The sequence below is a fragment of the Corythoichthys intestinalis genome, chromosome 9, assembly GCF_030265065.1.
Source record: "Corythoichthys intestinalis isolate RoL2023-P3 chromosome 9, ASM3026506v1, whole genome shotgun sequence".
NCBI classification, from domain to species: Eukaryota; Metazoa; Chordata; class Actinopteri; order Syngnathiformes; family Syngnathidae; genus Corythoichthys; species Corythoichthys intestinalis.
Window position 1 is genome coordinate 38,702,131 of NC_080403.1, and position 21,560 is coordinate 38,723,690.

Sequence of the window (21,560 nt, forward strand, 5' to 3'; positions counted from 1 at the left end):
AAAATGGACAAAGGCTGCTAATGTAACACTTGAGACTAATAAAGGAAAATACAGGCCAGGGCTCCAGAATAACATGTTTACGAGGAGCACTGTGGCCCCAAACTTAAAATTTTAGGGGCATAAGCAGAAGATTCAGGGGCGCACACTGTAAATTGACGTGCAAAGTTTTCACTAATTTTCACAGTTTAACCGACAAATGCTTTTATAATTAATGCATTAAACTACACACTTATGAATCTATATTTTATTCTCTATCAGTTTAAACATCAACCAGTATACTGCACAGGGGCGTTACGGGGGGGGGGGGCAGTGCCCACCCACGGACAAGCTCTGCCCACCCAAAGAAAACTGGATGTAAGGGCAGTCTGGGCACCGCGAATGGTATCCTATTCATATAGTACTGATGTGTTCTAAGTTTTAACCTTTGCGTTGTTACCTCCTCTTTCACCTTAAAAAAATAAATAAATGAATAAATAATGAAATGAAATGTTGGTTTTGTTCCTGAGGGCGCTGCACACATTTACGCATATTTTAATTATTTTTCTTTTTTTACATTTTATCAAAGTTTTCACCAGTGTTTACCTGGCTATTGAGTTTGGTGAGTTTTGAAGCATTCTGAGGGGGTCAAAGTAGGGCTGAAAGCGTCGGCGGGACAAAGAATGAGGGCTAGGGGGCGCTACGTAGTGTATTTGGAATTTGTCTTTACACGGTATCAAAGATTGCACCTGTCTTGACCTGCCTGCCGATTTTGGTGCATTTTGAAGCATTCTAAGGGGGTCAAATTGAGCTCAAAGGGGCTGCAGAACAAAGAATAACTATAATGATAATAATAATAAAACCGAGGAACCACAATTGGTTACCTAAAAAAAAAACATTGTCACCTGCATGTCCATACTGTTCAGTTACGGATGTGTTCGAAGTCAAATAAAATCAACTTTTATTTGTTTGGACCAAATCACAACAACAGTTATCTGAAGGAGATAACAAAACGATGCAACCTACGACGAAGCTGCACAACCTTGACATGAATGTTTGTCGGGAGTAAGCTAGGAAAAAAAACTGCTACGAGGATTAAGTCAACAAAAGGAGTGTGGCGGACACGGCCTACCATCGGTCCTCAGCTATTTCCTATCTTCTGGATCGAATCAACTGAATAAACTAAGTACTAAATTATGAACTAGTCTACTGGATCTAATCAACATAACGAGCACATCGATCGACTATGGACTATTGGGAAAATGAACAATCAGAGGGGATGGTTATTATTTAAAAAAAAAAAAAAAAAAAACTTGTGATCATTACAAAATCTGAATGTCAAAAATGTGATATTTGATATTTTCTGCGTCCTTTATGGTATACTGGGGACGGGTTTCAATAAGCTTCGGCTTCTCCCGTTAGCCCTTTTCTTTTCGGGTTGAATTAATTGTAAACACATATAAATGCTGTATGTTTGTTTGGATTTTGGATCATGCCTGAAAGGAAAATAAATAAAAATAAATTAAAAAAAAAAAAAAAACATGTTTTAAGGTGCAGTAGCCCTACGCTGGATTTCCACCTACTTGAGCATCGTAGCTTTTTTTTTTTTTTTGCCCCCGCCCAGGTAAGACTAATGCCCACCCACACCTGGCATCCTGATAACACCACTGATACTGCATGGAAATTAGATTAACATGGGAATTTTGTTGTATTTCTGTCCCTGTCACCTGGCACTACAATTACTCAGCAATGGATTTATTGATCGACCTATCACCTGCGAGGACATTGGTCAACCCAGAAATTGATATCCATACGCCACATTTTGTCAACATGAAGGAGCATATCATTCTAGCAGTGTGCAACTACCAAATACTTTGAGACCTCTTGGCATGATTTCCGGGACATATATAAAAACAGCAGCAGTATGGGAAGTTGTTGGTGCTCAGAAAAGACTGCAAATTTTAAAAATGCCTTCCAAATTGATAGCTAATCAGAAAGGAGCGATGACTCACAGACAGAGGGCGATGTGTGTCGCCTTCGCTTGTCGCTGCAGTCGCATTGCATCTCAAGTGTTGGCTTTCAGCTCAACGACGATTACTTTCACATTTCGCCATCGCCTTCCATGTGTCGAGCCCTTGAGTGGCGGGTTTTTTCGGAAAGAAAGCAGTCACTTACAGTGGGGCAATTAAGTATTTAGTCAACCACTAATTGTGTAAGTTCTCCCACTTGAAAATATTGGAGAGGCCTGTAATTGTCAACATGGGTAAACCTCAACCATTAGAGACAATGTGAAAAAAAAAAAAACAGAAAATCACATTGTTTGATTTTTAAAGAATTTATTTCCAAATTGGAGTGGAATATAAGTATTTGGTCACCTCCAAACAAGCAAGATTTCTGGCTGTCAAAGAGGTCTAACTTCTTCTAATGAGGTTGTTTTATTTTTAAAGAATTTATTTGCAAATCATGGCGGAAAATAAGTATTTGGTCAAAACCAAAAGTTCATTACAATACTTTGTTATGTACCCTTTGTTGGCAATAACGGAGGCCAAACGTTTTCTGTAACTCTTCACAAGCTTTTCACTCACTGTTGCTGGTATTTTGGCCCATTCCTCCATGCAGATCTCCTCTAGAGCAGTGATGTTTTGGGGCTGTCATTTAACTCCCTCCACAGATTTTCTATGGGGTTGAGATCTGGAGACTGGCTTGGCCACTCCAGGACCTTGAAATGCTTCTCACGAAGCCACTCCTTTGTTGCCTTGGCTGTGTGTTTGGGATCATTGTCATGCTGAAAGACCCAGCCACGTCTCATCTTCAATGCCCTTGCTGATGGAAGGAGATTTTCACTCAAAATCTCTCGATACACGGCCCCATTCATTCTTTCCTTTACACAGATCAGTTGTCCTGGTCCCTTTGCAGAAAAACAGCCCCGAAGCATGATTTTTCCACCCCCATGCTTCACAGTGGGTATGGTGTTCTTCGGATGCAATTCAGTATTCTTTCTCCTCCAAACACGAGAACCTGTGTTTCTACCAAAAAGTTCTATTTTGGTTTCATCTGACCATAACACATTCTCCCAGTCCTCTTCTGGATCATCCAAATGCTCTCTAGCGAACCGCAGACAGGCCTGGACGTTTTACATATTGCAGATTCAGTCTTCCCAGCCTGGTGCAGGTCTACAATTTTGTGTCCTGTGTCCTTCGACAGCTCTTTAGTCTTGGCCATAGTGGAATTTGGAGTGTGACTGACTGAGATTGTGGACAAGTGACTTTTATACCGATAATGAGTTAACACTAGAAAACCCAAGGAGGGATCAGTTGATGAATATACCTTTTGTGCCCAGAGAGGGATCATCTGATCCTAATTTGCACATCTATTGTGGTCGTTGATGGTGGTCGTTGGTACTCACGCCTACGGACAATTTGGAATGATCAATCAGCCTAGCATGCACGTCTTAGGAATGTGGGAGGAAACCGGAGTGTTTTTCTATCTCTACATAGAAAAAGAAAGGGAAAAAAAAGCAAATGTGTATGTATGTGGGAATGAAGCATTTAGCTACAGTAAATATGCCACAGACCTAATGTGGATGTGTAGCTGAACAGGTTGACTTTCATCGTATATTGAACTATATTTTAGCAATCCTTTTTTTTTTTTTCATCTTGAATCAATTTCCAGCAGGCTTATAATGTAGACTCTAAGCCTAAACCAAAGTAGGATAACAAAGACAAAATAACCGAATTTCAATCTCTGAAAGATTTAATTAGAGCAAAACAAAAAACTGTACAGTGTACTGTATACAATCCTGACACATCACTGGGTAAGGCGTACAGCATGAGCCACAAGTCAATCGGCCACGTTTCTGACAGACATGAGACATTTTTTCCCCCCCGTACACTTCTTTATTTGGCAGCGCCTCGTTTTTGCTGGTGGACTGTGTGTCATGGGAACAAATAAATCTTTCAGAAATTAAATTTGGGTTGTTTTGTCATTGTTATCCTATGTTGCTTTACACTAGAACCACCAGGGGTTTTGGTGCTTCCTAAAACTACCAAGGGTGTCCCATTTTGGGACACCCTGGGATCCGCCCCCAAGCCGAGCCCATCTCATTTCTACCCCTCGGCCCACACCTTGGCCCTTCAAACGAAGCAATAAGGGGTAGGGGTAAGGAGTAGGGGTAAGGTGTAGGGCTTGAAACATCAGCCCTAAGAATTGGGACACCTCTTTACACTCGCGTACGTCATAAGTCCGTTCGAACAGTTGTTACGTAACCAAAAGCGACGATAAAAAGTGCACTAAGTGCACTTGTGCATTTAGCAAAACTGAAAAACAAAACAAACATTACAAATGAAGAAACACAATGAACAAGCATTACAATAAGTGGTGTCGATTTTTTATTTAGTACACCCCTAAATAGTGCACTTTTTATCGTGATTAATTTTTTTTAACTATCACTTTTCTGACTGAAGAAAACACATTGAGAGTAGATAATACTGGTCATCAGCTGTTAGAGTATTATTTGGATGTATCAAGCTTGTTTCATTGAATTTAAGCAAAGCAAACAAAACAAACACTTGTAACAAACGGAAGGGTCCACAACACATGCACACAGATGTGGAGAACTCGTTCAGTTTAATTTAGTTTTGTTTCAAATTCAAATATGGTTTCAAATTCAATGTAATATTTACACCATTGTATGAAACCTGAATGATAGTTTGTTTCTGAACCAAGAGTGGTATTTACTAGTCTTGCCTATTTTCTTCCCAGCCATTTCATGTGAGGTGCTTTTCTTGTTACCACTGTTGCTTGGTGTGCTTAGTTGTAGTATTTCTAAATATCTATGAATATAAACGTATATCCACAGTAAATTGTTAACTGATCTTTTCAAAAATGTTTTTTAACATGTAGAGGGTATTCAAACAAATACATCCGAATGAATTAGAATTATTAAAATACTTTTATCAAAATATTCTCAGATGTTTAGCAGTTTAGTGTCAAGTAAGAAATAAATGTCTGATAGGCTACTTTAGCTGAAGAGGGGGTTGGGGCGAAACAGGCTCAGTCAGGCTACTTTAGCTGAGGAGGGTGATGGGCGAAACAGGCTCAGTCAGGCTACTTTACCTGAGGGGGGGTTGGGCAAAACCTTGCTGAGTGAGGCTGCTTTCTCTTTCGCTACTACTACTAGTCAGGCTACTTTCAGACACTTATTTCTTACTTGCCTACTGTAGGTTGATAAATTTGTAGGTAGATTTGTGTATGTCTTAGTCAATCCCAAAAAAAGGTTCCTTCAATCAAAGTATATATTTTCAATAGAAAATAAAAGTCACTTGAATGAAAGCAAAATGTGTTTGAATGCAAAAGTTGCCTGAATGATAGCTTGTTTCTGAACCAAGAGTGGTATTTACTAGTTTTGCATATTTTTTTCCAGCCATTTCATGTGAGGTGTTTTTCTTGTTACCACTGTTGCTTGGTGTGCTTTGTTGTAGTATTTCTGAATATCTATGTATATCAATGTATATCGACAGTAAATTGTTAACTGATCTTTTCAAAATTGTTTTTTAACATGTAGAGGGTATTCAAACAAATACATCCGAATAAATTAGAAGTATTAAAATACTGTCAAAATATCCTCAGAGGTTTAGCAGTTTATTGTCAAGTAAAAAGTGTCTGAGAGTAGCCTGACGCCCAACCCCCTTCCACAGCTAATGGCTGGTTGCAAGTAAAGAAACAGCAGCCTGACTTGTTCAAACACATTTTGCTTTCATTCAAGTGACTTTTTTTTCTCGTTTGAAAATATATATTTTGATTGAAAGAACATTTTTTGGCTTGACCAAGAAATAAACAAATCTACCTACAAATTTATCAACCTACAGTAGGCAAGTAAGAAATAAGTGTCTGAAAGTAGCCTGACTAGTAGTAGTAGCGAAAGAGAAAGCAGCCTCACTCAGCAAGGACTCGGCAAAAGGATGACCGGAAGTTAAAAAAAAAAAAAAGAACGACACTTTTTAAATTGCTATATGTGCTTTGTGACTATCTGTACGGACCTCTGTGAAGTCCCCCCCCCCCTCCCCCATCAGACGCAAATTTATATAGAAATGATGTCAATCGTTTGTGCTGTAAAAGTTTTGTTTGAGCTGCTTTCGTTGTAGAGATACTTACAATTCTTATATAGGTAAATCTGAGGTCAGCTAGCCCCCCATTTCAATTAACAGTTGTGTCAATCGTTTGTGCTGCAATGGTTTTGTAGATCAGTATTATGCTTTTATTCAGATATTAATTTCGAGTGGTTACGTCACTCGTAGCTTTTCCTTAGCTTAGCTCCCGCGGCTAATGCAGCATACCAACTCCCAATAACACAGGGGTGTCCTAGCTACCTACCTAACAAGCACGATCATAACACAAACAAATTCGGGTCCGTTTCGCAGTAAATTGGGGGCTTTAGATATTAATTTTGAGTGATGATGTCACTCTAAGCCCCTCATTTACTGCAAAATGGTCCTGAAGTGCTGCCATTCGTTTGTGCTACGTTCGTGTTAGTTGTTAGGACACACCTCTGTTATTGAGAGAGTTGGTATGCTCTATTAGCCACGGGAGCTAAGCTAAGGAAAAGCTATGAGTGAAGTCATCACTTAAAATTAATATCTCAATAAAAGCATAATACTAATCTACAAAACCGTTGCAGCACAAACTAGCACAAATGACAGACACAATTCTGAATTGAAATGGGGGGCTAGCTGACCTCAGATTTACCCAAAAAGAATTGTAAATATCTCTAGAACGAAAGCAGCACTAACAAAGCTTTTACAGTACAAACAATTGACATCATTTTTATATAAATATGTCTGATGGGGGGAGGGGGCCAACTTCACAGAGGTCCGTAGAGATGGTCAGATAGCACATACAGCAATATACAATATGTCGTCCTTTTTTTTTTTTTTCTTAATTTTTTTGTACTTCCAGGTCATCCTCTTGCCGTCGTGTTGTGGGATTTTGCTGTTCTGTTGCGGGATTTTTGCTGCTGTGTCTTTGCATTTGCCTTCTGAGCCATTCGTGCTGCGAACCATTTGCTGTTGTGTTGTGGCAATTAGGGTTCGTGCTTTTGCCAATTTGCAATCGCGCTTTAGGAACTGGGGATCGTGTTGTGGCGGTTTGCATTCATGCTTTTTTTCCTTTGCAAAGCGTTTGCAATTGGGGTTCATGCTTTTTTTTTTATTTGCAAAGTGTTGAGACTTTGCATTTCGCCTGACACCTCTCAGCCACCATAATTTCCTGCTCCTGTTCAAATCCACCCCGCCAGTCGACTGTCATTCGCTCACACGAACTCGGTCATCAAGATAAGCACATCCCCCGCCCCTTGACGTAGTTAGCACTTTGCATTCAGAAAGCCACATGGCAGAGCTGATCACACTTGGGTTGGGTTGTGAGACCAAAACATTTGAGATTTGTTTGTCGTCACAAATGTATTGATTATTTCATTCATTATAATTTTATACACGTTGCAATGGTCTGTGCGTTTGTTTATTTCATTGCAGTAATTTATACATAAAGTTGCCTGTGTGTGCTATAGGAGAAGAAGAAAAAATGGGCAGAGCAGTGAATGAATAAAATAAAACCATATTCAAAAATAAAACTCTCAAATAATAACTGAAACTATCATGGCAAGAGTCAGTGTAAACTGACCAACCCTTGTGGGTTAGAGTAAGGTTGTTTGCTTGTGTGCTTGAGTGGCCTATTTGAGAGACAATGACACACTCATTTGCACATATACAGATGCTAATTGTGGATACCCAGAGTTGTGGGGATCATCTGATCCCCTTCTGGGCTTTCCAGTAGGCTAAAAAAATGTTGGGTTTTCTAGTGTTAAAACAGGTGTCATTAATACAGGTAACGAGTGGAGCCTCGTTAGAAGAAGTTAGACCTCTTTGACAGCCAGAAATCTTGGTTGTTTTTAGTTGACCAAATACGTATTTTCCACTCTAATTTTGAAAGAAATTCTTTAAAAATCAAACAATGTGATTTTCTGTTTTTTTTTTTCCCCACATTCTGTCTCTCATGGTTGAGGTTTACCCATGTTGACAATTACAGGCCTCTCTAATCTTTTCAAGTAGGAGAACTTGCACAATTGGTGGTTGACTAAATAATTATTTGCCCCACTTTATTGTCCTTATTGCCATTGTTCGCAAGTGCTGTCAAGTTATCCTCTCCCCAAATTATAACCCTCTCCACACATAGCTCGACTCCAACTTCTTTTTCTTCCATTGTATTTTCCCTTGGCAAACCAGCTTGTTACATTACTGCCAACTAGTGGATTTAACTGAGAAGGAGTTTGCCAGCAAAAACAATAAAAACAAAACGCTGGTTGCACATGTGTGAGTTGATAAAAAAAAAAAAATACTCGCACTGGCTCTAAGTTTAGTTTTGCAAAATTTGCTCACAGTCTAATGCCCTGTAGGAAAGGAAGGATTGGGGCTGTAAAATATGTTGCTTACATTGTTGTTAGCTTTTCATGGTATTTGTACGGTGGCCCTGAAGTGCAAAGTGCAGTTGGCACATCAAATGCACCAACAGGAAAGTTGCGCTGACACACCATTGCGGCACCGGCATATTTTACTTCATACGTATGTCCCAAATAAAAATATTCAAAGCGGCTGAAGATGTATGGATGGATTTCTAGCAGAAGCCACGTTTGCGTGTTTGGTAATGCTCATTTTCAAATACCACACCAGACGTGGAATAAATTCCTAGTTTGTCAGTACCTACCGTTGATGGTAGATTCGTCCAATCAGCGATGAGTGTAATTTTGACTGGCACCTACCTCTTCCGGTTCCTTAAAGTAATTTCATTTTTGGATTTTTTTTATATGTGATTTGCCGTTGTGTTTTCTATAGTTTTTTTCTAATGTGATTTGCCGTTGCGTTTTATAATTTGGCGATGTGTTTTTTTTTTGTTTTTTTTTTGTAATGTGATTTGCCGTGGTTTTTTAATTTTGGCGATGTGTTTTAATTTTGTTTTTTATGTGATTTCGCATTTTTTTTTTTTTTTTTAATGTTATTTGCCGTAGTGCTTTTGAAATTGCTGTTGTGTTTTGCACTTCAGGGCCACCGTATATTTGTGATGAGGTGATCTCAATGTAAATTTAGTATTACGGACTGCACATTTCAATTTGGAAATTTTAATTGCTTATTCTATATGAAAACCAAGTAAGTCTACTTATTGTAGGCTGAACAGGACAACCGAAAATATAAAGGAAAGTTTTACGAGCTAATCTTAAACTAATGTCAAAGTTATGTTTGGACAGCGGCCACAGGAATGATGTGAGCTACGTTAGACAAAGTTAAGTATGTCGTCTTGAAAACACAAAGCCTTTTTTGTTTTACACTGTAATTTTCTGACTAATGCAGATTCTTGTCCATTTTTATAGGTGTGGCTTATAGTCTTGCTGTGGTCTATTGTCCAAAAACTAGGGTAGTTCACTTACTGGCCATTATGAAATGATTAACATGAACACTATTTATTGAGAGGGTTGTGTGGATTGTACCTTCTAAATGTTTTTTTTTTTTTTTTTAAACAATCAATTACATTCCGTAATGACGTTATATCTAGTTGACCCACACATCACTGTCTGGACTTTTGTTCAACTTTAGAGGCAGATTGCTCAGGACACTTATGGATAAACACTCATTCACAGTTAGGAGCCTCCAATTAACTTAGGAAACTTCAGTGTGTTCAGAAAATAATCCAATAAAGCATTGAGAGAACACGCAAACTCAAAATGTAAAGGCTACAGCCCAGATTGGAATGTCCAACAACAGGACTGCGAAATGGATGTGCTAAACACTTCAATTTATTACAACCCAACCACCTCCAATGGACTCAAAAAGATTGATGATTGTTATTGGTGCTTTTCTGGTGTACTGTACTAGTATATAGAAAATATCCATTGACAGTCTGATGCAAAAGCTCTTATACATATTTCTTTTTGAAGGCTATTGTATTTTCTTAACTCCAACTGTGGAGCTTTGTGGAGTCTGGACTTAACTTTTTTTCCCTCAATTTTTGATTCAGCTATGTGTGTGCTATGAATGCCTAATGTAAAATGTTACATATACCCACACGCCTCCTTCCACTTCTTTCAGGGGATGACAGTATCTATGAAACCAGGGGTCCATACACTCAGATCTTGTGTTTGCATCTGTGTATGCACATTTGTGTTTGTCTCCCAGGCTAATGGATTTAGTGGAGATGGTGTTGGGTATTTATTACCATGTGTAATTGAATGCAATGATTATCAGTGTTGTGTAATGTGATTTTAATGTGGCAGCAATGGTTATGTATAAAGCCTAATGACTTTGCCTCCAAGGGAGAATGGCTCCCAATTTGAGAACAAATCAAAATAAAAATGAGCAAAATAGATCAGATTATGATTTTAATCCTTTGATCTACCTCTCTTCTTGTTAAAACAAAAATATTAAATTGTGCAATAATTCTAACAAATTAAGGCTTTTCTCATTAAGAAGCTTGTCTTTTTTTCATTAAAAGTGGACACATCTAGGAATGCCTCTATTTATGTTGTGTTTTCAATCAAGGAAAAGATTAAGATGACATACTTATTTTATAACATCTTGCTGTGATCAGCCATTTAAATTAAACAGAGTTTAAAAAAATGATTGCTATCAACTGTAGGTGTGTTAGGACAAAGAAATTGTTAACCACAAATAGAACACAACACAATGTTGTGCAAAGGAAATTAATTGGGACTTGATTACATTTCTTGATTTAAAAATCCTACAGTGTAGTGAGCATGTACGGTACAACCAGAATGCTTCTGATTAAAGCACAACCTCCACCAAGGTGGGACTGTTATTAAAAATGATGGGGGGAGTCATAGTTTTTTGTTTTTTCTGTAAACTGTCCAGTTCACCTGCTGGACACTGAGAATGGAGAATTTAGTGTCTGATTGATCTGAACAGTTTTAATGTACCACATGGTAGTATGACATACACCCATTGTGAACATTCATTGAACCTCGTTTATTAGGAGAAAGCAGCGAACAGGAAGGGGTTGTGGGGGGACAGAAGAAAAGAGGGAGAGAGAGACAGAAGAAGCACAAACAACAACAAGAAATACATTAAACGCCTACTTGAACTAACTATGAATATACTGGTGCCATCGTTAGCTGGTTTTATTTCCGGTTGACACCATATGGGGGCCTGGTAAACAAGGAAAGGGGGGGGGGGGTTGGTCTGAGAGATAAGTGCCATAAGCCAGCGCATTCCATCCCTTCTCCCACAGCCCAGCAAAGGGGAATGTCACCCCCCAGGTATCAAGGGTCCCCATCAACTGGCCTTCTGGGATGGGATAAGGGGGTGCACCAACACCCCCCACGACCACCCCAACCACTGCCTGCCCACGTGGACCACGAGCCACAGCCGCAGTCTCCCAACCGGCACAGCACATCGCAGGACCCCCAACAGCTCAACGAGCCTAAAAGCAGGGCCGGACCCCCTGCCAGAGCAGCCGATACCCAGCCAACCCACCGGCATCCAGCAAGAGTCCTGTGCCGGAGTGCAGGGCTGATAACCAAGTGGAGATGAGGGTGGACGGCAGAAGCAGGAGAGGGCCGAGAAGCCGCCACGGGGCAGATCGAGATCGGAGCCCGGACATCTACCCCAGGCATCCCCCCCAGGCCGGCAGGCCAGGTAGAAAGGAGGCCACGCCCCGGGAGCCACGATCATTTTTTTTTGCATTTGGGTTTAAGGGTCCATCTGTTTTCATCTGTACATCTCATTGTTTATTAGGAGTCATGCATACATTGAGCATGGCAGGCAGACAGGTTGCCATTGGTTATATACTGTACTAACATCTCTTTTCACACCTCTAATGACATACTGGTATGTACAGTATTTTTAGCATAATCATGTTAAAAGAATTTCTTCTACAATTTACTATGTCAAAAATGATGTTGTTAAAATACAGCTAGAATTTTCCACAGTATTTTAACCAATTTGCTTCCCAAAACGTATAAATACATTCTAGTTTTGATTGTTTCAGTGTCCCAAAAACGTATTTATACGTGTTTTATGTTTTTTTTCACAAGACATCTCTAGGTTCTGATGCAACTTCGCTCCAAAGCACAATGCTGAAAATGCATTTTAAAGCAATAAAACTGGCCACTGGAGGGCAGTAGCGCATATGGTAAGACCCGCAATCTGATTCAATGGAATGAATGGCCAGGCCACACGGTCGGGGCGCCGGCGGAAGACGACCGAATGGGCGACCAGCAGGACGTCCAGGATGCCAGGCATGGGAAGTCCGAGCAAAACAACCGGGAGGACACCCGGGATGCCAGGCGCTGGACGACTGTTAAGTCCGTGCTGCTCGCCGAGCAGAACCTACGCCGCAGTGCTCGGCCGCTCGCGTCCCCCGCGATCTTCCAGTGTCCTGCGACTCAGCTGGAAATGCGTATGGCCAAACTAGTTCCCCCCCAGGAACACAACATGCCCCACACAAGTTCCCCATGCGAACTCCTCCACGAGGCAGGGGTCACCACAAAAGAAAGACTAAAAAAAATCCATCTTGATGAGACAGGCGGCGATGAGGGAAAAGTTACCCCGGCTGTTGCCGCCACAACAGCGTCTTCTCTCAGTTCAATAGTTTAGTTATGTGTAAATAAATTGTCACTTTGCTATCAAAAGCTCTATTATCTATTTGTCTTGTTGTTAATGTTATTTTGTAGAAGGAAAACATTATTCAGATGTTCGAGATGGTCACAAAAGCAAAAAATAGCTGTGTTAAAGTCGAAGTTATGTTTGAAATGTATGCTTTTACAAAAAGTTCAATTTCTGTTTTTTCATCAGAAATTGGAAAATTGCTCAAACTTTTTCCTGCTAATAGAAGAGAGTTTAATCTTTTTTTTTGGTGGTCCATGTTTATATAGCAATAGAACAGAATTTTCTGTGGGCCTTGCAAAATCAGTCAAAATCAGTAAAACGGCCGGGAGCGAAGGGGGTTGCACCAGTGAAAATGGTTGGGAGTGAATGAGTTAACTTAGCTATAACTATAGCTTAACATCATTAGTTTTGCATTCATGCTATCTGAAAGTAACAGTATAGGATATTGAGAGTATGCCTTGAGTTAAATTTCATTACATGTGTATCTGACCTCTGGACCTGGCAGCCTCTTTGTTTTATTAAACTCTCATCCCCTGATAGTAAGGAACCCTGGATCCATAATCCCTCTCGTTGTGTTGTAGACTAATTTTGGATTTGAATTCAGTCCCCTGCAAATGAATCATGGTTACCGTTCTAGCATTTTGTTGCACAACCATTCATCGCATAACATTTGTGTTTTTTAAGTAATGTCCAACATGTTAATGTTGGCCAGTACTGAATAAAAGAGAGAGGACAACAGATGCGGAAGCACCTGTGGGAGATATGCATTTCATGCTGGGGTTTCTTACCACTCCTACCATCGCTACGAGTGTTGTATAAATAATGGTCATGTTTATTTCATGGGAGCATGTATATTTAACAACTCTGTATTACATACATGGGCATGATGTATGAATACTGACAACAGTCCTTGACATTATATGCACAGTTACTCTGTGCCCCTGCAGTAAATCCTTGAGTTGAGTGTTCGAAACAAAAACAAGAAATCTCTCCAGAGCAGGACAGTGTGAATCAAGGTCATAGCTATTTTCATCTTTGCTTCATACAAACATTGGAAATTGAGAAATTATTTGTCAACAGTATTGATATAATATTTTTATCGTTACGCAGCAGCAGTGTTGTTGAATGTCTTTTCTCAGAACATTGCGTTTACAATAACTTCTTTTTCAAAAGATTAGCCAATTGAATCCAAACCATATGTCAAGGCCAAGCACTATAAGCTACGTGCCACTCGTTCAGTGGCTTCCAGTAGACAGTAATGTTGTTGCTGATGGCTCTCCTAGGGCCCAACGTTTGCCATGACGACTGGCTTTTGGATAAGAGTTCCTGACAGCTGCACAACAATGCTAATAGCTGCTCTCCTGTAGGGAGCTGGTGTGTAATCAGCTCAGCTCTTGGCCATTAAAACTTTACAACAGTAATGTATGCAAACATGAATTCGATTTATTCTCAACTAGGTCCCGATAGGCAGGCCTTAAAGTTGCTCACTAACTTACTGTACATCACAAATGACTATGCTGACGCCTAATGTGTTTTATATCACACATAATCCTGGTGTTGTACTCTAATGAGATGGAGATGCCAGGAAGCAAAATTCCCTTCATTATTTTGGTGAATAAAGCACCTTTTGTAGCTCTTGACTTACCCCCGTGCTCTCATCGCTCCACTGGCTTCCAGTTTATTTTAGAATTGATTTCAAACTTTTACTGTTTGTTTTTAATCCTATTAACGGCAAGGGTCTTTATTTGTTGGAGATTTTAACCCTACGTAACTCTGGCTCTTCGTTCTACTAGTTACCTTGTTCTGCAAGCTCTAAGATGGTGACTTAAACAATGGGGTGATCGATCTTTTGCAGTTACTGCTCCCAGGTTGTGGAATAGCCTGCCCTCTGAAATCCGCACCATTACGAATCTAGGCCTTTTTAAATCGCGGTTAAAGACCCACTTTTTTAGACTCGCCTTTTCTTCAGACTAGGGTTTAAGCATGTGTCGACATGAGATTTTGACGATATCATAACCTTAAGCCAAAATATCATGCTTTCACGGCATTACGATATTGCAATTACAGATCTAAGATGTGTTACATTATTACGATCAGAACAAAAACAATTGAATTACGGTATTTTCCATTAAAAAAAAAAAAAAAAAAAGTGTGTATGACTCATGTTGACATTATACACACACTGTCTTTCCCAACACAGAAAGTTCCCAGAAAGAAAAAAAACACATGTTTTACAACCGCAAGACACACTAAACATGCTGGTGTTAACTCTCGTAGCTAGTGAGAAACGTTCATGACAGTGTTTACTAACCTTTAATTAATTATTATTATTATTATTTTTTTAAATACATGTTTTATTCAACAGAATTAAATCACTCACATAGTGAGACTAGGGTAAACTGTAAATCATGACAATGCGCTGTACAATTACAGTTGTTTTATCATCTATCTCTTGACTCATTGATGGCGATTGTGGTCCGATCCATTTGAAGTGGGAGGGCTAGAAAATGAACGAACATGCGCATACATTTCAATACACAGTGGAAGGATGATTGGACGTCACATCCATTTGAAGTGGGTCGGATGTCCGTCGCTGCCAGTGGCAGCCAATGAGTTACTTGCCTACCCAATTGTGTACTGATATTTTTCTCCAAAAACAACTTTTAAATATTTTAGATAAGCTTGCATTTCAAAGTAGAAGGTCCATCATGATATGGGAAAAAGACTGTTTTGTAGGACAGTTAGCAACTGCGATGGCACAAGTAATAAAATACTTCTGTGTAAAAAAAAAAAAAAAAAAAAAAAATTGCACTTCCTCAAAGCACCCATGAGTCCGTCCGGGTTCAGCCCAGGTATCGTATTACCAGGAACATAAAGACGCACGTGAGGAGCATCCCTCCGATCATGATCAACTTGTCCTGAGTGGCACGCCTCTCGATGAACCTCATCACAGTGTTGGAAAGACCCAGCATGTTGGCCACATCCAGCATCTTCTTGTAGGTCCCCTTGAGGGAAGATCTTTGATCTCTGAGCCCATTGAGGATGCTGCTACCGCTGCCCAGCAGGTCGTCCATGCCTTGGTGTGCATTGTGCAGGTTGGAATTGAGCTGCAGCGTCTCGTCAATGGGGACGGACCTGTCTGCATCGTTGGTGGTGGAGGTCCGGCTCATGAGCTTTCCACGCTCTCGTTCCTGGGCCTCTTGGTTGTAGCGTCTGTACTGGAAGTTCTGCAAGGCAGTGCACAGGTTTTGGACGTCATACTTGAGCTGGTCCACGCGCAGTTTGGCATTCTGGCGGCGGTTGGGCGGCTCCTTGCTGGCCAGGTTCTCCAGTCGCTCCAATTGGTTGAAGATCTGCTCGATTCGAGCCTGGAGTTCATTCTCTAATAAATGAACTGACTGGCGCTCCGTTCTCTCCAGGTTGCCCATAAGCGACTGCACCTGCTGGATTTGCTTATTTGTCTAGTGGTAAAGCGTCTCCATCTTTGACAGGTTCTCGCTGAACTACACGCTAATATTTCGTGGATATATTTTAGGGGTTATTGCCCCTCGGCGGGCACCTACAAGGAGCAAAGTCAACTAGCCTTTTAGGTCTACTAACCTTTAATTTTGTATAAATGCAAAATCATATTGAAGGTATTGCCTCTTCGGCAGCCACCCTCTGCAAACATGTTTTACATGTTGGTTGGGCCTCCTCCTCTAAGCCACGGATGTCTGTAGGATCAACGCTTTTCCTCAGGCCTGTCACTGAGATCGTGCTTCTTGTTCCTTCAGATGCATAGCCAGAATATGTTAGTATTAAGTGGCATGTAATCACGCCAGGCGGGGAGTGTGCCGTTACCACTGTTAAAAATGTTAAAATGACTTTTACTTTGCACGTGAATCGTCATTGTTTTGTTTTGTGTTACTGTCACTTTAAATGAAGACAGGTTGTAGTACCAGACATGGCCTCTGACTTGCCATGTGACCACAAAGTCAGGAAGTTAAGTGTCATGTGACCAGAAAAAGTCAGGAAGTATAACAAGCATGGCAGCAGGATTTGTTATTGTCTCCTCTGTCAATCTAGTTGAATCTGCAACCATCTTATGCTTTTGATAGCATCGTCGGTACGTATTTGATTTCTAAGATGTCATTTTGCATATATAGATCATTATTTTTGGTAAATTTAGTTATTGTGGAATATTATGTGAGAATTTATTTTGTCATTGTGCCTGATGGTTGTAGCGTTCTAATTAGCCAGTTAAAGAGAATAAATACAAGTGATAATAATTAACAAAGACGATTAATAGTATAAATACATGTTTAAATAGCAGTTAAAAAGCAGGTTGGTTTATTTCATTCACAAATTCAGTATATTTACATTGTATGGGAAAAAAGATATTCATTTCATTTATTGTGTGTTTCAGTTTTACTCTTTACACAATGTCAATAAACCTGTGGACAATGGACAGCTGTCTTCAGAGTCGTGATGTCGCTATAGCCGAAGTATTCCCATACACGCGATTTTGTTTTCTTCCATGAGGGAAAATGTTCAGGACTTTCTCCTCCTCCACCCATTGTGTAGCACAACTGACACACTGACACTAAGCAACAACTGGTGGGGGAGGGTTGAGCCTTGCAGCTGCAAGCGAGGGATTTCTTCCTGCATTTTTTGGTACATAAAAAAATAGCTAATACTTTAGGGACAGTATGAAGGAACATTTTTGCAGTTTTGAAACCGTGACGTTTTCATACCTCGGTATACCTTGAAACTGGTAATGTCTACTTGGATAGCCTATTTGTATTTCTTAAGGGTTTTAATGTTTTCGGATTTTTATCTGTTTTATTGTTTAATTTGCTGTTTTGACTTTTACCGCTATGTGTTGTTTTTGTTTTTTTTCTCAATGTCCTTGTATAAAAAAAAATCCCTTGTTTTGATGACCTTTTGGGCTTTTGTGACGGGCAACATGAATAAATTTGATTTGATTTGATATCTGACTAGTTTATAAACTCTATTCTTGTAGTGTTTTATACTGTGAAGACGGTAAGAGAGGTTGAACTCAAGATAGTAAGCCTCACACAGAAGAACTTGAATGTAACAAGAGTAAAAGTGATTAGAACTTTTTTTTTAACCATCATTAAAGATATTAGTCAAATAATTATCAAATTCCCAGTTTTAAATTCCTAACCCTTTTTATGCCATATATACCATATTTGATACATGAATAAAACAATTTCTTATATAGAAAGATATGTTCGTGTCTTCATGCGTTGCTCTATTTCAGGGGTTTTCAACCCAGTCCTCAAGGCACACTGTGGGTCCTGGTTTTTGTTCCAGCCGATCCAGCAGAGACAGTTGAACCAATGAGGCTTCTGCTAAAACAAGCCACACCTGACTGCAATCAACTGATTACACTTGTAAAACACCAGATTGGGGAAAAAGTGTTGTCATCTTGTTTGGTAAGAATGAAATCCTGCACCCACAGTGTGCCTTAGTGGAATAGGTTGGGAACCCCTGCTCTATTTGGCTAGACTGTTAAGTTGGTTGTTACGTTGATTAGATCAGTGAAATGGCTAGACTCTATCACGGTCTAGTCCTTCCTTCTGTGGCCCCTTCTCAAGGTTTCTTATTTTGTTCGCCAATTAAAAAATAATAATAATAAAATTCCTTGCCCGCTGTGAGGGATTCGATCAGGGAAGGTCACCATTAATTGGATGATTTGCTTTTTAATACTGTTTTTCTTTTCTTAAGTTATTTGATTTACTTTTCATTATTTCTTTGATATTTTAAAAAATCATGTTTGTTAACTGGTACATATCTGTGAAGCCCTTTGGAACTTAACATTCGTTGATCACAACATACAACTCAACAGATTGGAACAGTGGGTAGGGCTTACTGACACTGTTCTTCAGTGGTTCACATCTTATTTACATGATAGGGATTTCTTTGTGTCAATCGGAAACCATCAGTCAGAACGAACCAAATTCACGTGTGGAGTCCCTCAAGGGTCAGTTTTTGGACCACTCTTATTTAACATATACATGCTTCCCCTAGCTCAGATTATGGAACAGTATGATTTCCTATCACACCTATGTAGATGACACACAACTCTACATTTCTGTGTCCCCACATGATTATAGTCCCTTAGTCTCCCAGAGTAAATGCATTCATCAAATCAATGAATTGATGTGCCAGAATTTTCTCCAGTGAAATGTGGAGAAGACAGAAGTGATCATTATTGGGCCAAAAAAGGAAAGGTCAAAGATAAGCAAGCACCTTAGCACAATGTCACTTACAGCTACAAATCAAGTCAGAAACCTTGGCGTAATTATTGACGCAGACCTAAAATTTGATAGCCATCTAAAGTCCGTCACTAAATCTGCTTATTACCACCTAAAAAATATAGCCAGAATTAAGTGGCTTATGACTCAACAAGACATGGGGAAACATATGCAGGCATTCATTTTCAGCAGATTGGACTATTGCAACGGTATACTTACAGGTCTTGATTAAAAAAAATCAGTCAGGAAGCTGCAGCTAGTACAAAATGCTGCAGCCAGACTCCTCACTAAAACAAGGAAACTGCACAACATTACACCGGTTTTGAAATCTTTACACTGGCTTCCAGTGAGTCAAAGGATAGACTATAAAATACTACTGCTCCTCTACAAAACACTTAATGGCCTTGGACCAAAATACATGCTTGATTTATGAGATTCCTATGAAACATCTAGACCAGGGGTTTTCAACCCAGTCCTCAAGGCACACTGTGGGTCCTGGTTTTTGTTCCAGCCGATCCAGCAGAGACAGTTGAACCAATGAGGCTTCTGCTAAAACAAGCCACACCTGACTGCAATCAACTGATTGCACTTGTAAAACACCAGATTGGGGAAAAAGTGTTGTCATCTTGTTTGGTAAGAATGAAATCCTGCACCCACAGTGTGCCTTAGTGGAATAGGTTGGGAACCCCTGATCTAGACCCCTAAGGTCGTCTGGAACTGGTCTCCTGTATGTTCCAAGAACAAGAACCAAGCAGGGTGAGGGAGCATATAGTTATTATGCTTGACACCTCTGGAACAAGGTCTGAAGGTTTGAAGTATGCTCAAACTGTTAGCTCCTTTAAATCAGGGCTAAAAACACTTTTGTTTAGCACTGCATATCCATAACTGTCTATGTATTGCAATCTATTTGCTTTCTATTCCTCTTTTGCTTATCTCCATTGCTGATTTCAATTATTAGTAGTAGTATTTATTCATTGATTTTTATTATTTTTATTCTATTCATGATTAAATGTGATTTTATATATAATTTTATTTCCTATTTCGATTGTCCTTGTTTTTACGTTCTATTGATTTTAATGTGATTTTTATGATCTTCATGTGATGTAAAGCACTTTGAATTGCCTTGTGTTGAATTGTGCTATATACTGAAAATACATTTGCCTTGCCTTAACAAGAATTGATTATTTAAAGACTTTTAAGTGTTCCTCCTCCGGTGTTTGTGTGTTTGTTTGTTTGTTTTCAATTCCCTAAACAATTTCTAAACTTCTGAATAGCAACAAACATCAAGCTGCATACACTGGTTTAAAAACAAAAAGAAAAACTATTGTCGTGCGAAACAAATAGGACATCCAATGTTGTGATGTCACTCAAGGTGAAAAGTCGAGCAGCTGACAGCAACATCTTACATATTCCTTTCCTGGAGGAGTTTTACTGTGCCACTCAGGCACAAGAAGACAAATGCAACACAGGCAACGTAAGAGGGGATAGGCCTCACACCAGTCATCCATGTGGAGAGCTTGTGGGTACCAACTTTCCGAAGGTATACCATTCGTATCCAAAGACCCAGGACAATCCTCCATCTCAACCAAGTCATCCTGACGAGCCCCCACAAGTGAGCTGAGGAAACTACCCCCGGGCCACCCGTACTGCCACAAGCCAATCCACGCAACCCACCACCGCCCCACTCGCCATCGGCCCAGGAGCACCTAGAAAATCACATGATCATAAGGAATTATCCCAGGAATTGCCCCTGCCCTGGAGAGTAACAGCCCCTCACCTGCAAGAGTGCACCACATATCAACAAGCACTGTCAGGAGCAAGCTAAGGTGCCAGGTGAAAAGCGACTAAGACGGGGAGAAACGGGCCAACGCAGAACCCGGGGAGCAGACCTCCGCTGCAACCAGCTGCCGAGATGGGCAGGAGGCCAGGCCCCAGGAGCTATGCCATTTTAATTATTCATTGGTATTATACCCAAATGTTTTGAGTGTACAGTTTAGCTAAAACAAAGGACTTGGACTCGCTGATGTAACACTTTCACAAGGAGTGTATGTGAACATTTTATTAGTTTAAATTCAAGAGCTGAGTCAAAGATTCTGCCACAAGAAAGCTCAAACTGTCAAACTGTACTGCAACTGAACTACCTAGAACTACCCAATATTTTTTACTCTCTGATGAAGCTTGATGGGATGTCAAGAATGTTAACTATATCTAGATTAGGGTCCAGTATCATGATTTACTGTTGTATATGTGAGGATATCATGTTTCACTTGTTTCTGAATATATTTATTTCGTGCTGGCTTAATTGGCCACCTCGGCTTTTAACTTTTCTTGAAAAAACATTAGTGTTTGATGATGTTATTCCGAAACACGAAAAGCATTATTTTCAATTTGTAAATCATCATTATGGCTAATGGTTTCCACATTGACTTTAAATATTCCAATTTATCAGTAGACCATTTGAACAGACGTACTGTATAAAGAAATAGGTTGGAATTAAAACATCTTAGTGGGAAATCTCATCCACTTTTGATTTAAGCAGCAGTGGGAATTTATTTTGAGTTGATAAGAGAAACCGTAAAGCCTTCATTAAGAGGTTGTTTTTCACTGATTGTTGTTAATAGTTCTGCTCTGGGTACCAGAGGTATTGAAACCATGCCCA

The 21,560-nt window shown here is 39.8% G+C and overlaps 1 pseudogene; it reads right to left on the minus strand.

Moving 5' to 3' along the window:
- Positions 1-15,484: 15,484 nt before the first annotated feature.
- On the minus strand, positions 15,485-16,123 carry LOC130922247 (Golgi SNAP receptor complex member 2-like; annotated as a pseudogene).
- Positions 16,124-21,560: the final 5,437 nt, after the last annotated feature.